We start from the raw sequence: 17761 nt of genomic DNA, 5'->3' as shown, positions 1-17761 counted from the left end.
CTGCTGGGCAGAGCTCTCCCACTGACAAGGGCAAGAGAAAGTTGTGGGGTTTTTTTGGTTGTTTTCTAGGAGTGATGATAACTGTTTCTTTTTTTCCAACTTGTTTTTTAAATTTCTTTTTAATGTGTAAGAGGAATTTTTCAAACAGAGGCGATATTTGTGTTCTATCCATCACTAAATCCATCAAGCATGTGACTAATATTAGTTCAACTAAATTAACTAATTTAAATTATTTATCAATTAAATTAGTTAAGACTTTATGGGTGTGAGATGAAATAGTATGAAAATGGAAATAAAAACCACCCATAATTTCACAACACAGGTAGTCCCGTTAATATTTTGATGAATTTGCTTCTAGTTTTTTGTTTATACATTTTTCCACATAAAATTGAGATCATGCTTTATGTTGAACCTTATATTCTGCTTTCAAGTTCATGTTACATCACCAGAAATCTTCAAGATCATTAGTCTTCAAACACATCACTTTGATGACAGCACTACCCTCCAGTATGTGGGCACTACCCCAGATTTAACCACTCCAATGTTGGCTTTTCAAGGTGCTTTCCATTTGGAAGTTGGGACTCAGCAATAGGTGGTCACTGCAGCCATGGTGTCTGTCCAGGGGGCTGCCACTGCCCCTGAGAGCAGCACCCAGAGAGGGAGGGAAGCTCCAAGTTAACGCCCCAGTTGGTGGGGGATGTGGAGGAAGCGAGGCAGGCAGGCACGGTCAGGGACCGGGAGGACACCCAGAGCTGAGCAGTTCTCTGACACCAAAGAAGGTGAGAGTGTCTGGAAGGAGAAAGTGGACCTTGCCGAAGGGGACAGAGAAGTCCTGGCTGCCTTTGGCAAATAGTGCTCTGGCCCCAGGGCTGTCTCCTAGTTCTTTCATGGACTCCCCAGCCAGCTCCTGTGGCAGGGGCTTTGCACACTGTCCCCGCTGCCTGGACCCCATCCACGGACTCAGAGTTCCTGTCTGTAAGCTCCTAGCTCAACCGCGTGTCCCTTTACTGCCTTCCCTGACGCAGCAACTTCCCTCTATCACACATTCTCACTGCACTGTTTTGCATATGTTTTCTATGCAAAATCCATGATTTTTATACTCCATGATTACTGAAGTCCTCCTCCAGCAGAAACCTCATTGATAATAAAACTGTGTTGAAGGAATGGATGAATGAAGAAGGGGTGGGGCCAAAAGATGTTTCTGCTCTTTGCGAAGTTATGACAGATGCGAGCACACAGGGATGTAGAAGGACACCGAGCAGGGAGAGGGTCTCTTCCAGCTCCTGCCTGTGCCCAGGGAGAAGCGTTTTCTTGACAGGCATCTGGGTACAGAGCACAGCTGGCTGGTCCACACGGGGCAGGGCCAGGAACAAAGCCATGAACTTGGCACCACGAGCTCCCGCACGGCTCCTCTGACGTGGAGCAACAGTGAAAAGGAAGGAAAGTGACAGACTCCCTTTCTTTCCCACCAGTTTCCTTACCAATGAGGGAGAAGAGAGGACAGAGAGTCTTTGGAAGGTTCTCTGTGTATGGCGGGTGGCCAGAAAGTAGCCAGAAGGAGAGGAAGGAGCTCTGTTAGAGCCACACATGAAATGACTGAGAATTCAGGGACCTGTCTGGTGGCAATACCGTCAGCCATGGAAGAATCCATTTCTAATAGCAGCTTCTTATACATTATTCATAAAAACAGGAAGGCAGAGCCGATAACATCAGAATCATACCGCTGTCCGGTAAATCTAATGGCTATAGCTCCAGGGCATTTTAACAAGCATGGGAAAAATATTTTTGCTAATTTGAGGTCTGGGAAGCTTAGAAAGCTGGCTCAAACTTGTGGAGCTGCTGGCAGTTTTGTATTTGGAAAAAGGCGTGGTCTTCCATCAGCAACATCTGTTTCTTTGTGGTGTCTGCAGCCTCCCAACCCTCTCATTTCCGAGTTTCTAATGGATAAATTAATGCTGCTCCAGTGAAATGGCCCTAGGTTTTCAAATCAGTCTCTATTTTCATGTCTGTCAGTCAAGAGGCAGGGGCAAGCAATAGGACTTTGTGGGAGGATTTGCCAGATTTCGACATAAATTATTAGCTTCTAATCTTCTCAAGCCTAAGGGATAAGCGCTTTTAAAACAGCGAGAATAGTCTGCTGTTGATGAAATTTGATCCCCTCCCAGTTTCTGGTTCATTACAACTGCAAGATTCATTCCTTCCTAAAACCCCTCCAACTTGCTATCAAATGATACCAGATGAGCCAGGAGGTTAGTTGTTGGAAGGGGAGAGGGAGGATTGGGAGGGCAGGTCATGGCAGCTGTCTCAGGGCAGAGAGGGGAAGGCAGCCAGATCCCATGACTTTTCGTCTGTTTGTTATTTTCTGTCCTCCATGTAGAATGTTCTGGCTTCTTGAACATTCATCCATGCATTCATTTACATTCATCCATTCATACCATAAACAATTATTTACAGTACATAACTTGTCAAAGGTACTTGCAAACTAAAAAATAAACCAGGCTTTGGTGCCTGCCTTCAGGCAGCTTAAAATCTCTGGTGGGAGCCCTGACCAGTGTGGCTCAGTTGGTTGGAGCATTGTCCCATACACCGAAAGGTCACAGGTTCGATTCCTGGTCAGGGCACATACCTAGGTTGCAGGTTCTGTCCCTACTTGGTATGCCTATGCCAGGCAACCAGTCAATGTCTCTCACATCTATGTTTCCCTCTCCCTCGCTCCGTCCCCCCCCCCCAAATGCAATGAAATAATGTTCATGGATGAGGATTAAAAATAACCCTGCTGGCAAATGGAGATGCGCTCAAACCCCTGCCTAGAACAGTGTTTTTCCAGGTATGCCAGGAGAGGCAATGATTGCGGGGTGGTCTTCAGATGGCCAGGTTTTATTTGAACAACTACATATTTTATATTCATGTGTATTATACAAACAAAACTAGTCCTTCCAACCTGTAATTTCACAGACACTTGCTCAGGAGACTGGTGAAGTTGTTTTTTTTTTAAAGATTTTATTTTCTTATCTTTAGAGGGGAAGGGAAGGAGAGAGGGAGAGAAACATCAATGTGTGGTTGCCTCTAGTGCGTCCCATGCTGGGAAGTGGCCTGCAGGGAACCGGCCTGCAACCCAGGCATGTGCCCTGACGGGGAATTGAACCGCGATCTTTTGGTTCACAGGCCCGTGCTCAATCCACTGAGCTACACCAGCCAGAGCTGAAGTTGATTTTTTAAAAAAATATTGATAAGAGACCAAGTGGTATTAGGATATGGCAAAACCCACAAAATTAGTTCATAATAATGATAACAAAATAGTAGTAATAACAGCCAATACTCGGAGTGCTTTGTATGGGCCAGGTACTTTTGGTGTTTTACAGATTTTTGGGGGGTGTAATCTCCATTCCTGATTCCCGCAGAAACACTGCGGCGGTTTGAACACGCGTCCATCTGCCTGCAGAGATTTTCAGCTGCGTGAGGGCAAAGCCTGGTTCATTTTTCAGTTTGCAAATAGTTTGTAAGTACTCTCGACAAGTCATATACCATAAATAATTATTTATGGGATGGATGGATGGATGGATGGATGGATGGATGGATGGATGGATGGATGGATGGAATGAATATCCCAGCTGATGTTCAAGAAGCCAGAGCACCCCACAGGAAGCACAGAAGCTGACAGGCTCACCCTCTCACTGGCTGTTCTTTTCCTGCTCTCCGGAGGGTGTGAGGTGGCCCGGCGCTCTCCCAGGGGCTGTCTGGGTGTTGCTCTGCAGACCCTCTCCCCACAGCCAGGTCCCAGGACTGAGTGGGTGGGTAGCTGGGGTAGGGTGGGGAGGGTGGATGCAGGAAGCCCAGTACCAATCTAGCTGTGTTAACAACAAGCCAGTCGCTACATTTCAATCTCTTCTAGCTCCTGGCCTGGTTTGGTTATGAATCTGGAAGGGAGGAGGCATGTGATTAATTCACAATAACCATTCACCTTCACCACAACCTCATGCATCATTATCATCCTCATTCGAATAGGAAACGGCCTCAAAGAGCTCACAGAACTCGCTGGAGGTCACAGCCAGTGAACGGCAAGGCCAGGACTCAAACGGCCGTCTGCTCTCACATCTAAAAAAATTCATATTTCAGGTGGCTAAGCTGGTCTTCTGCAAAAATCTCTAACATGCCAGTATAACTGTTAGAAATCAAAAAGTTTAAAGAAATACTCTTACTGCATAGTTTTTGATGAGCAACTGATGTCTTACAAAATGAAATAATCATGTGAATAATTAAATTATAAATGTGACAGAGGTGTGGCTGCATATTTGGAAAGACTTGAACATTTCATAGAACCCAGGGCTAACACTGGCCAATTTTATTCCTTGATTCTTCTCTGAATTCCAATGAATTTTTCATAAGCTTATTAATTAGCACAAATCTTGGATTACACTTTGTAATTAAGGTTTTATGTGTTCCCCCAGACCTTATATTTGAGTTAAATGTTCATTTTTCATGGAGAAAAATTAGGAATTTGACAACGGCCTTTTTTCCTGGCAATAGAATATCCATGGTGGCTGTCAAAAAAGATTGACTGCCTGAGTTTCCAAGATAGGGAGTGATAGATTATTCAGCATGAAATTGCAAACTCATTTGCTCAGTATCATAATCAATTACTGGCAGCAGTTTCTCCCCCACCCTGGAAACCCATTTGTGAAATGCATTTGGCAGTCTAATCACCGAACAGTAACTCAAATGCCTTGACTTGCCATCAGTCTTTGCAACTTCTCTCTGGCCCATGTCTTGGTTTGCTGTGTTAGAATTTCTGTCAATTTCAGAGTCAGCTAAGTAGATGAAGTTATATAGTATGGGTACATTTTTCCATAGTATCATTACTATTAACAACAATAATAGTTCTTACCACATGCTCTTGGGAAACAATTCTCCGTGGTTCCCTTACATCTCTGCACCTCACGCGTGGCACTGACGCCTCTGTTAGCAAAGAGCCTTGGAAGACAGAGATTCTGCATCCCCCCCATCCCCAGCAAAAAGCAGGCATGCTTACCGCCCATTATAAAATGTTGGTTCTGGTTCTCTGCGAAGGTACTTGATGCGAAGTTCCAGCAAACCCACAGCTGCCATTGCTGCAGTTCTGTCTTCAGCTTCATGATGTTTCCATTGGCCAAAAAACATGTCAAGTCGCCTCCCAGTTCGGAGTATTCAGCAAATAACAGCAAGGCAGGTCCACCAGAAACAGACGCCTGACTCCCATGACAGACACAGTGACACTGTGTTAGCTGGTGGAGCCACTGTCCATGTTGCTGTGTGAGTATATACAGCCACACAAACTGGAATAGGGTGGAACCTGTGTCCTGTTGGCAGAGTCACCCCAAAGGAACGGAGAGGTTAGTAATCATCGCAGCTGGTGTAATAATTAATTGTCCAAGTGAAAGCACTGTATACCCGTTAAAATATGGCATGACGGGAGAAATAAAGTACATTTGAAACCTTCAAGGAAATAAAGTATTTGGCTCCTAGGCTCGGGGCTCCATTCCTATCATATGGGCCACTGTGCGCGCAGGTGGTGTCTTTGCGTCACTTGGTAGGAACCAAGCTCAGGGAGCTGGGGCAAGTGCTGACACTGGCTGTTGCTAGTGATGTGAGTGATGAAGTCCTTCACGCTTTGCTTCTGACAAGGGTCTTGTGTCATCTGCCAGTATTTACAAAAGGGTGGCGGGCTAATTTGTTAGCTTACAAGTAGGGCAAATTCTCACATGTTTTATAGTATATATATATATATATATATATACACACACAAATATTTATATATAATGTATTTTTAATATATATGTATGTGTGTGCATATTATCCTCTAATAACGACCTTATGAGGTCAGTACTATCATTATCCTCATTTTACAGGCAAGGAAACTGAGGCACAGAGGAGAGTGGGTCTTGGGTCTGAGCCAGGCAGTGTGGTTCCATTATCTGTCCTCTGCTCCCTTGCTCTCCTCTCTTAGCGGATGACCCCAGATCTGACCTTAGCTATAGAGTTTCACTTTGAAAATGAAGTGCTGCTTGGGTAAGAACAGGCTGACCGCATGTTGGTGCAATGCTGCTCTTTCTAAAGTTCCCCAAATTCCTCATGCAGTCACCTCACCGGTGTGTACAGGGCACCAACGTGCACCACACCAAGCACTCCAGGAAAACAGCGAAACCACTCCGGGCACTGCCTGTGGTGCAGCCCGGGGTTGCGGTGTTCGGTGCCCGGGGTCTTCAGGGTGGGGGCGGGGACCCTTGTTCCTTCTTGTACTTCCCACTGGACAATGCACTTGGGAAGTCCTGCCCGAAGCCGCCTTCCTCGCCTTACCCTGCTCTGCTCTCTGCGGGGCAACTGCTCCTTGGCTCTGCTCTCCAACACCACCATTAATAAAGACACCGAAGAACAATGATATCAGCCACTCCACAACTATGTATCATATGTTTACTTTGTACCTGGTGCGGTCAGAGACACCTGGGAATACAGTGAACCAACTAACCCTGTCCCCGGGAGCTGACCTCTAGCTGGGGAGACAAACAATAAGCAAATAGACAGATATGTAACACCAGGTATGAATAAGTGTGATGAAGAAAAGCAAATCAGAGTGAGGGGATAGAGAGAGATGGCAGGAGCTATTTTAGATGGTCGGGTGGGGGTGCTCTCTGAAGAGGTGACATTTGAGACAAGACCTTAGTGAAGTAGCATTAATTCCTGCACAACAGGTAATTGCGGGGGGTTCCGTGGTGAATGACAGACAAGTGTTCTGTTGAGGAGAGGTGAGCAACAGACAAAGAGATACATAAAACCTGGAGCGTGGCTGTGGTGGAGCAGAATAAAGCCAGAAAGGGGTAGGGAGCTCTGGGGCATGGTGTTTTAAGCTGAAATTGGGAAGATCAAGGAAGGTCTCACTGAGAAGGTGACATTGGAGCAAATATCTGAGGATGGGAGGGGATGAACCGTGAGGATGAAGAGACAAGAGTGCTGCAGAAAGAAGGGACAGCAGGGACGAAGGCTGGGAGGTGGGAGCAAGCCCGATATTCTCAATGAACAGCCTCAAGCAGGGTTGTTCCTGCTTCGAAGTTCACCTCCCCTTCCGGTTCTCACTGCCAGCACCCTCGTTGCTTCTGTCAGTGACTACTGTTACCTGGACTATTACAATGACCAAGTTACCATCTTATCTCTTACTCAGGGGTTCTCATAAAGGTCACCTGGGAAGCTTCTTGAAAGTGCAAATTCTCATGCCGCACCCTCTATGACTCTGATTCAGTCTGGACTCGAGATAGCATTCAGGCATCTGCATTTTTAATTGGCTTCCCAGGTGATCCCCGTCAGGGGGTCAAGCACCGCATCGCTCAGCCTTCTTATTCCAGTCCGTTCTCCAGATCACTCCAGTCACTACAGCTGTTACCACCCAACATTTTTAAAACACATTTCATAGCTCAAACTGTGTAGAGCCCTTCCTATGCATATTTTCCACTAAATAACAGTTCTTTGTTTTAGTTACAGTTGGCTCTTGAAGAATACAGGGATTAGGGGTGCTAACTGTTATGCAGTTGAAAATCCAGGTGTAATTTTGACTCCCTGAAAATTTAACTACCTTTGTCCCTTGGCAAATTTCACAGCAGTTTGGTTCCAGGACACCCCTCCCGTCATGGATACCAAAATCCGCAGACGCTTCCATCTCCTATGAAATGGTACAGAACAATGCATATAGTCAGCCCTCTGCCTCTGTGGATACCTGACTGTGGATTGAAAATAATGTTTTCTATCAGTGATTGGTTGAATCTGTAGCTATAAAATGTGGGGGTAACAGAGGGCTAACTGGATATTTATTGAAAAAAAGTCTGTATAAATGGACTCATGCTGTTCAAACTTGTTTTGTTCAAGGGTCATCAGTACTATTATTAGCCCCACTGTACCTGTGGGAGAACAGAGGCAGAGAACTAAGTCAACTAGCCCAAGCGCACAGTCTGTCTAACCCAAAGTCAAGTTCTCAACAGTACATTATACCATCTCCTTTGCGTCCCGTGGTGGCCCACTGTACTGAATTACTTCGGTTCTCCAAATGCACCTTGCTGCTTTATGCCTCTGAGCCTTTGTCCATGCTGCTCCTCTCTTTCAAATTACCATCTGCATTAGTTTTCTATGGCTGTATAACAAATTACCACAAAGTAAGCAGCTGGGCACAGCATAGCTGGTTCTCTGCTCAGGTTCCCACAAGCTAAAATCAAGGTCTTAACTGGGGCTGTGTTCTGCAGAGCTCAGGATTCTCTTCCAAGCTCACTGGTTGTTAGCAGAATTTGGTTTCGCCTCTGTCATTGCTGGCTGTCAGCCAGGGGTTGCTCTCAGCTCCTGAAGGCTGCCCACATTTCTCATCCTGTGGCCCCCTTTATCTCTAAGGCTGGCAAAAAGACTATCTAACTCATGATAAATCCTTTCATGCTTCAGATCTCTTTTGCCAGGGAAAACCTCATAGCTCTTAAAAGCTCATCTGATTAGGCCAGTTTCACCAAGGATTATTTCCAGATTTTAAAGTCAACTGATCTGGGACTTTAATTGCATCTGTAATTTAGCTGCAGCTAAATTAGTGTTTGATAGAATAACTGGGAGAAGGTGTGTGTACCAGTTGGGAGAGGGGAGCTGGGCACCTTGGGAATCCTCTCAGAATTCTACCTGTCAAGCCATCTCATCTTCAAACCCTTGACTCAAGTTCACGGCCTTCCTCAGTGCCTCCAAGCAGAGTTAGGTGCACTCCTATTAACCCCATATCATCCGACATACACTCTTAACACTTGTCCAGTGTGATCCAATAATTTTTTACCACTCCATTTCCCCCAAGCTGGGCAGAAACCAAACCTTGGCCATCTTTGCATCCCCAGCACACGGAACAGCAGCCGGATGGATCTGCACACGCTCCCTGAGAGTGAGTGGTGTGCCCACGCCAGCTCTCCAGATGAAAGGAGCATTTTAATTAGAGTTGCATACGTGGCATGAATAGGGCTGTTGACGCAGGATAGAAAGTGCTTCCTCAGAAGTCCCAGGGAACATCAGCAGTACCCCGTGCTTCCCAGGCTTTTAGCAGAGAGTTCCAAGGGCAGAAGGGCCGGGCTTCTGAAGCCCCAGAGAGAAGCAGCACCGCGTGACCGTGAGGCAGACGCGCCACTAGGTGTCACTCCCGATTCAATAAAGAGAAACCCGGGTACGAAAGGCTGTTTTTGCCTCCTTCCGGAGGGGAGCTGGTTGGAAGGTCCCCATCCACTGTTTTCTTCTGGTTCACAGGCCAAAACATCCTGTTCTTCAACTCCCTCCACTGGCACAGTCTGGTGTTAAAAAAGAACAACGGAGTCTGGAGCTACTAGGGTTGGGGCCACCGGATGATCTAATTCAGTCTCCCCATTTTGTAGATGACTAATCAGAAGGGGTGGGGGTGGGTCTTGAGAGTAAGGAACAGAGCCGGCTTTGGCCCTCAGGTGGGTCCACCCAGAGCTCCCTACCTTCGGGCTGCCACCGGGTGGATCCTATCCCGACTGTCGGCCTAACATGAGTCATGGATGGTGCCAGGGCTGCAGCGCAGTGCGCCCCCCCAGGACCAGTTTCAGGGGCTCAGGCCACACCCAGCCTTTTCTTCTACGCAGAGATCCAGTCCAAGGACGTCCGGCTCCTGCCCTCCAAAACCCGGAGAGGGGGAGACGACGTGGTCGAAGAGGGTTCCACAGGTTTGTTAGGACCTGCCATTTCAATGTTCTCTTTCTTTGAACTTTAGGGATGGAAAGTGGTGGGAACGCCCTGGCTTCCCAGGACCAGGACGAATCAGTATCCGTAATTAACCTCAGTTCTTCTCTTTCAGCCCGGAAATGTTCAGCTCAGTAGATACTTGTGAAGAACATCTCCTGGGAGGCAGTTCCAGTCTATTTTTCTTCTCTTCTACTTTTCCCCTTGGAAGAAGTTGAGGTTTACTCCAGAGATTACAGACTGGCGGAGGCCCCTTGGCGCGAGGGGACGCACTTTCCTTCACCCCCGGCAGAGGGCGCGCTCCCCCACCAGGCAAACCGGCTTCCTCCTCACCCCAGCCCTGGGCACTGCCTAGTCCCGGTTGGGTCCCTAACCTTAGGTACCCGCAGGCCAATCCTGGATAAATTCAGTCACTTCTGTATGATCTTGGACACGGCCTTTTGTTCCCTTTACTCCCAGCAGATTTACTGTTTCATTTTATTTTTTTAAGTGAATGTCGAAATTCATTTGCATTTCCTGGAACGCTGGCTACTAGGAGGTTACCTGGCTAGATGGGAAGCTGGATCAGGTTCCTGACTCTTGCCCCGGGCTCATCCACAAAGTGAATCTTATCTACCAATACTGTCATTTCCTTTAAAAGTTGCAAAGGAGTTTTCCCAAATAAAGCTTGACCAATTCTATTTGTGAATCTCTTTTCTGTTTGCCTGAAAATGTTGATTCACTCATTTTTTTAAACCACTATTTTCCTGAGCACCTTCTCTGCTCCAGTACCAGGATGAGGAAGGCAGTCTTGGTTTCTGATTTTGGTGGAGCTTTAGTAGAGGAGACATATTGAACAAATAATTGCAGGAAACATTCATTTGTTATAAATGAAATATATGCTACAAAGGAGACACAGAGGCTGCTGGGAACCACCAGCAGGTTGCCAGAATGGAACAAGATGAAGTCTTCAGCTGTATCTTGGCCACAAATTTCCTCCACATTCACCCTGATGCTTTCTTCCCTCCTTCTGCTGCTACAAACTGATACAAGTCCTGGCTTCTGAGGAACAGATGAGTCACTGTTTTCAAGGCTGCATGTTCTTAGGTGAGGGAACCAAAGTCAGAGTCTTGCTGAAATCTTCCTCCTCCTTCACACTCCAGGGCTGAATGCCACTAGACAAGGCATTAACTATTCGGCCGATGAAATTCACATTACAAATTTATTTTGGGGCCTGATGACTGACAAAGGTGTGAACACAGCAAGACAGCTCTGGGTACTGCATCCTCCTCTTTCTCTTCAGTGTTTCTGGAGTCCTGCTGTGTGGGGTTGAACATTCAGTGTCAGGGATGCAAAAAGGCATTAGAGGAAAAGCAGGAATGCTAACGGCTGGGGGTTGTACAGACTAATGGCTCCTAGAGTTTGGGTTTTACGGACAGCTAAAAATGAGAGCTTTATTAGTTAGGATCAGGTAAAAGCTAAAAGACGTCCAACAGAACGGTGGCTTAAGCAAGATAGAAAAAAGAAGTTTCTCTTTATCATAAAAGTCTGGAGGTAGGTACTCCTGGGTCAGTAGGGAGGCACTGCTCTAAGAACCCTCAGGGAGCAAGGGACTTTTTTCTCCTTTCCCTGCTGTGCCTGACCTCTGTCCCTCAGGCCATGGTCATCTCGAGGTCAAGATGGATGCTCCAGGTCCAACCATCGCACCAGCAGGAAGGAGGAAAGGATAAAAAAGAGGGTGAAGTGTGAGTAGTAGGTAACTTACAAAGAAAGTTCGCAGAATAAGACTCATCCGCTTACCAGTTATCGGACAAAACTTAGTCACATGGCCCCTAGAGTTCCAAGGAAGGTGGTGGTAAGCAGTTTTATTCTGGGCAGCCATGTGTCCCGCTAAATGCTAGAGATTCTATTACTGATGTCTTTGCCATTCAGCCTGACTTAGGGTGTCAACTTTTAATTTTGCAGTAAGTATAACAGGCCCTGCCAATCTTTCTGCCTTGATATATCACAAAGCCATCCTCACCGAGACAGCCCTTTGTTAACTTCTCACTTTGTGTTACTGCTGCACCCTCTCTCTGTTGCCAGAGTGATGTCCAAAACGTAAATTTGATCATATCAGCACTCCACTTAAAATGTCTTGGTGTTCCCTATTGCCTTGAAAGAAAATGCCATCTCCTTAATAAGATCATAAGTCCTGTAGGTGTTAAATGGACATTTCTGAGACATCCCTAATAAGCCCGGGCTTGGCCAGAGGTTCGCCTCTGCGGAGGCTGCTTCTCTTCCCGCCTGGCAGTGCTCCCGGGAGGGCTGCCCGCTCTCGGGTGCTGGGAAAAATCGGCCCCGTCACCAAAGAGACTTGGTCTTGCATGTTGTAAAATTCAAAAACTTTCAGGGAATATTGTGATTTGTGCTTTAAAAATATACCTGAAACAACCCATTTGTCCACTTGATGAATGGATTAAAAAAAGGTGATATATGGGTGCGGTGGGATGTTATTCAGCCTTTAAAGGAACACGGTTTTGATCCATGCTACTACCTGGGTAAATTTTGAAGCCATTATGCTAAGTAAAACAAAAGAGACACAAAAGACCAAATAGTTTACAGTTTCGTTTTTCTGAGACACTCAGAACAGTCATAGGAAGTAGTGACAGAAATGAGCACAGTGGCTACAAGGGCCTGATGTAGGAAGGTCTTGCCGAACAGGCACAAGCGCAGTCCAGGGCGAGGGCTGAGTTCCGGAGAGCGCCGCGGGGGGGCGCTGGAAGCGAGACAGCGGGAGTGCACTCGTGCCACCGAGCGGGCGCTTTACAGTGGTTAACAGGGCGAGTTTTTTTGTTGTGTGTATTTTACCCCAGAAAAAAATGTATATCTGAATCTCTTTTCAAATGTTTCTTTCACTTGTCTACTCCAACGGACTTCAGAAACTGTACTCGAATTGGTTTTTAAATATGTGCTATACATTTGTTTATTTAAGAGTACCGGTTGGTCCCGAAAGAATCGCAAGAAAAGGAGTGTGTGTGTATACATGTGGTCTGCATGCGTGCACGCACACACGTGTATATGTCATAGGCATGTGTTTGGGTGTGAGGGATCTAGGCTCTAATCAGGTGAATAAAGATGACAGACAAAATTGAGGTGGTTAAAAGTGAGGTGAAGTCACCCAGCTGCTGGCTGCTTTCTTTTTTTCTTCCATACAGAGATTTTATAGAAAATTGCAAATGTCCTATTTCACAAAATGAGTGTCTAAGGCATAGATGTATTTAACTTTGTAAGTTTGAAGTAGAAAACATTAGGTAAAAACAGCAGTGAAAGCATTTGTCACCCATATGACTGTGGGAGTGAAAGACATTCACTCCAGAGATATTTATGAGCCCTTGATGTGTCTGGCAAAAAATGAATAAGCGTAACCCTCAAATTCCTATAACCAGAGCTGGCTATATGATTTGTGGAGCACCGTGCAAAGTGAAAATGAGAAGCCTATTAAAAATTTGTGAAGACTTTCCAGGTGAGGACACCAGAGCATTGCACTGAGCATGGGGGGTGGGGGGGGGCTGTGACAGACCATGCCGCCGCAGAAGGGCGGAGGGCTCAGCCCAGGAAGCCTGGCTGCCTCTGGGGTCAGATGGGCCGTGACTGTGGGCGTTAGCGGGAGAGCAGAGAGCTGGGCGCTGGGCAACAGGGCTGCTCATTGCCTCATGCGCATTGTCTCCCTTTGATGTAAGTGAGTATCATGTACCTTTTAACACACATTTGAGCACAGCTCCATCAACCTTCTTGTGCTAACCTTCCAATCAATCAGATTATAACCTCATCATATTTAATTTGGGCATCTCCATCTCCACCCACCCACCTGCCCCCACAACCATCAGCAGTGTGCCAGGTAAACAGCAAATACTCCACATACACTCATTAAAAGGTTCAACATTTGATTCTGGAGTAAAATATGGGTAAGGCGTGATGATTATGGAAACTGATTTACCACTAAGGATGATTGTGCAAATTGATTTAAACCTGCCATATACTAGGCATTATGTGCTTAGTAGGAACTTTCTATTTTAATTCTCATAAATCAACTCATAAAATAGGTAGTTTTTACACCATTTTAGAGATGAGAAACTACGTTTCAGAGAAATTGAAGAATTTGCTCAAGGTCACACTCATGGTCAGCGGTGAAACAGGAATTCAAACCTAACTTCAAAGTCACTGAAGTTCCCTCCATGTTGCCAGGCCCTGCCCGCCCCCTGCCCCACCCCCACCATATGCCTCTGTGCTGCCTAAAATAGCATGGAAAGAACAGAAATTGTTCTAAAAATTGAAGAGCACACATTTCTACCTCAATGCCATTTGGAAGTGGATATTAGGACTTCTGAACACAGAATGGAAAATGTTCAGGAGGGTAGCGTTTCGGGGCACACGATGACAGAGGTATCTAACTCCAAACCAACTCAGTCACTACTGAGGGAATGACCCCGAAGTGTAGGACACTGCGCTGGATGCTGAGCGGAGCCTGAGATGAACAGACAGAGCAACTGCCCTCACAGAGGAGGCCAGGACATGCGCACAGATGGGCGGGGGACGGAACAGAAAATGTGGCCCGCATTGACACCCAAAGAAAGTGTGCCTGCTTAGAGGAACAGGGTAGGCTTTCAGCAAAAGGTGGCGTTGAGGGTTGGTCTAGAATCACGACAGGATTCTGACAGGAGGAAGGCCGGGCTGTCCAGTGGAAGCTGAGGTGGCACGGCCCGTGTCTGGAGCACAGGTACCATCTACCTGGACTGAGGTAAGTGCCGGGAACAGGTGAACCTGAGACAAGTCAGGACCACCTCCTAGAGGGCCTTGGACCAATCTGGGGGCCCTGCACGCCTTTCAATTAGGTGAGCCTCCGACAAGATATAACCAGGAAACAAACAACCGGCCAGTTGGAGATTGAAGCTGATGACGGGGGGGGGGGGGGGGGGGGGGCAGGGGTCAAGAGTGGAAAAGGAAGGACTGGAGCCAAACCAGGTGAGAGACAGTGATGGCCTGCCCTGGGGTGGGCTGAGGGGGTATTTTAGAGACCTAAAAAATATTTTTTCATTTAAAATATCACTAAAGGAGAGGTCACACATATGTAAATATCCCTCTGTTCTATGGAGTTTCTGGAAATGAGATAAACTCAAGATAGCATTGCCATTACACAACCTAAGGATATTTGCCTCCAGTTCTTGCTGGCTTCCATGGGGTCTGGCTCTGCTGGCTCCCTGTGAGCAGCCTGGCCTGTCGGGAAAACAGCCATTGCACAAATAGGCTGAGCCCACCATGCTAACTAAACCTTGGCCCTTAGGTGGTTTCTTCTGGAACACTCCACTCTGCTTGGGCAACCAGACAATTTAAAATGTGCAAGTATTTTATGTAAGATATTATTTACAGTGGGTAGAATTATCAGATCAATTAAACCTGAGAGGCAAGCCTGCTTCAGAAATCTTTGACTCTGCTGGCACCCAAACAAGCCTACTAGGGCAACACAAGGCCAGACTGCTTTCTTAGGATCCTGAGGTCCTGGGAGACAGCATCGGAAGGCCCCTTTCCTTGGCCTCCTATGGCATTCCTTATCATTAGTTGCCATTATAGGAGACAGTGCGGTGGCAATGCACAGAGGTTTGGGGGCCAAGGAGAAAAAGCAGAGAAAAATATGACCCATCAATATAGCAAAAGTTATGACTCGTTTTTGAAATGCTCACAGATTGGAAACCACTAGGCTGGCCAGGAAAGCATGTGGAGCCCAGGGCACTGTAGTTTTCACCCGCTCGAGGTGCCGATGCCCTTCTGGAGCTGAGGTGACCAAGAGCGGCCTCTGCAGCTGAGGAAAGCAGAGCAGTCCACCTGTTATCTCCAGGAACAGAAAATGCAGCAAATTCAGGAAAAGCAATATTTCAGAATATCAACCTTTACTTAAGGCTACATAATGCTTTTGGGAGGGAGGGCAAGCAAGAACGGCCACCTGGGGCTGGCTGGGGGAGACTGACGGGCGATTTGGATCGGTAGGTGCTGATGTGTCCCAGCTATTCAGCCAAGAGTTGCAAAGCTAGTCAGCTTCTTGGTGCAAAAAAAGGAGCCCTGGGTCAGCTGACGGATAGAGGAGTATGGTTACTGCACGGATCCAAGGGGCTTTCTTTCTCAGGCATCTAAGGTGCCTCAGAGTGAGAGGTTCCTTTCTCTTTGTCTGCTGTGGTTTGCTGGGGAGGAAGTCTATTTGCTTCTCTCCTATGGTCCCTATTGAACAGGGACCCCTCCGGCTCTCCTCCCTTGGGAAGGTTACGGGAGGACCCTCCAGCCCTCCTGTCCGGTTTTCCTAGGGGAAAAGAGGCCCATCACCACAGGCAGCAAGCGAGTGCCCCCTGCCGCTCACCCTGTGACCATCGTGTGATTTCCATCCCGCCAGGAAGAGAAAATGTTTCATTGACTTGGGATACCAGTCGAGTCTTTAAACCAGCCTACTGGTTAAGAAGGGGACTCGTGTGGTCTTTCAGTCTCGTGAATGATTTCTCCATTGCTCCAGAACCCAGAAGGTAGGAGAAATGTTCTTCATTAACACCTTCAAATCCCCAAGCCTGTGGAGAAATCCAGGAAGAAAAATGCCCAGTGTGAGTGTCGGTAACACTTGCTTTGTTTCCCTTGCCTCGAGTCGCTGTTAAACAGGATGAGAATTCAGCTCTGAGAGCACACCTATTCTTCACAAAAACGCAGTTGTGCCACAGAGCAGGCTGTGAAGGCTTAAAAGGAATGAATGATCAAATGGGAAAGACCTGGCGGGCTCAAGTCAGGTCTGGCCTGCGCTGGAAAGAACGCTGTCCCCTCGGTTCCCTAGGAGGAGGCTTTGCCCCTTCTTTCCTCATCTGACACACTGGGCCAGCCCATGACAGGAGCTCGTGGTCTGAGTGCACCTTTGCAGTGACATGGAACACCTGTGCCTTTTGTTTTTATTGACTTGACTGAGCTGGCCCAAGGGCCTAAGTCACCCTCCTGTGTAGCGACGTCTGGCAGAGTCAGAACGCCCAGCACTCATGCGTCATGCGGGCGATCACAGAGGCTGGAGCTCAATCTGGAAGCCAGAGGCTCCTCTGAGGACAGTGTCTTTAATCTGGGGGCAAAATCGCTAAACGTTCTTGGCTCTTCCCTTGTAAGGTTTCTGGTCCTTTCTGTCTGTGATGTGCCATTTCATGGTGAGGGGTTGAAATGAAGAGAAGGTTGGAAAATATTGCAGTGAGGTAACTAAAAAAAGAGATAATGGCAAATGAAAATAGACCGTTCCATTTGGGATTGCTTGTTGACTTTAAGGGGATAAAAAAAAAACCTACCCAGGGACAGGGAGCTTGACTACGGTTTTGTGGTGATTAAATTATTCAGTAACTGGGGCCCTTAGGTTCTGAGGGAACCTGTTATATATAGAAAGGAAAGGACACAGGTTTTGGGGCTGAACAGACCTAAATTAAATCCAGTTCTTCCACTGAGTGACTCAGCAAGTTACTTAACCTTTTTTAAGTCTCAGTTTTCTTATCTTTAAAGTGGGGATAATAATATCTATGTATAAATCATCGGTTTGTGGTTAGAATTAAATAGCATACCCGAGTCCTTACTACAGTGTCTAGCACACACTAAGTACCCAATAACTACTGATTTTTATTATTGTTTCTGTAAAAATTCTATCCCCTATTTCTTTAATACCCAAGACTAACAATTATAAGTACTGATTACTGCTAGGTTGCTAAGCAACAGTAACCACAGAATTTCTATCTATCAGCTCTTTAAGAGGGGCTAGAGAATTTGTCTAACAGCTGCACTGCATGTTCTGTAACAAAATTTCGGGAAACATCAGCATAGCGTCCTTACATAGATTCTATGTCCATTTTGGGGTCCTCGGTGAGGAGGAATGATGGAGATTATTAAGGGGCCTAAAATTCTTTACAGATACAATTTCAATCTTCTCGCAGCCTTAAAGTAGGAATTTATCATTGGTATCGGTTGGGGTTAACACTAGATGTTTTAACAAATCCCCAAATCTCTGTGC

At 46.6% G+C, this 17761-nt stretch overlaps 1 pseudogene; it reads left to right on the top strand.

Moving 5' to 3' along the window:
* Nucleotides 1–5124: 5124 nt before the first annotated feature.
* Nucleotides 5125–5395, top strand: LOC128626888 (cytochrome c oxidase subunit 7B, mitochondrial-like; annotated as a pseudogene).
* The last annotated feature ends 12366 nt before the right edge of the window (nt 5396–17761 follow it).

This window comes from Artibeus jamaicensis, unplaced genomic scaffold (assembly GCF_021234435.1).
Source record: "Artibeus jamaicensis isolate MK-2021 breed Jamaican fruit bat unplaced genomic scaffold, CSHL_Jam_final contig_1028, whole genome shotgun sequence".
In the NCBI taxonomy this organism is placed as follows: domain Eukaryota; kingdom Metazoa; phylum Chordata; class Mammalia; order Chiroptera; family Phyllostomidae; genus Artibeus; species Artibeus jamaicensis.
Note: the sequence above shows the minus strand (reverse complement) of the source record. Positions and strands in the feature narration are given on the sequence as shown.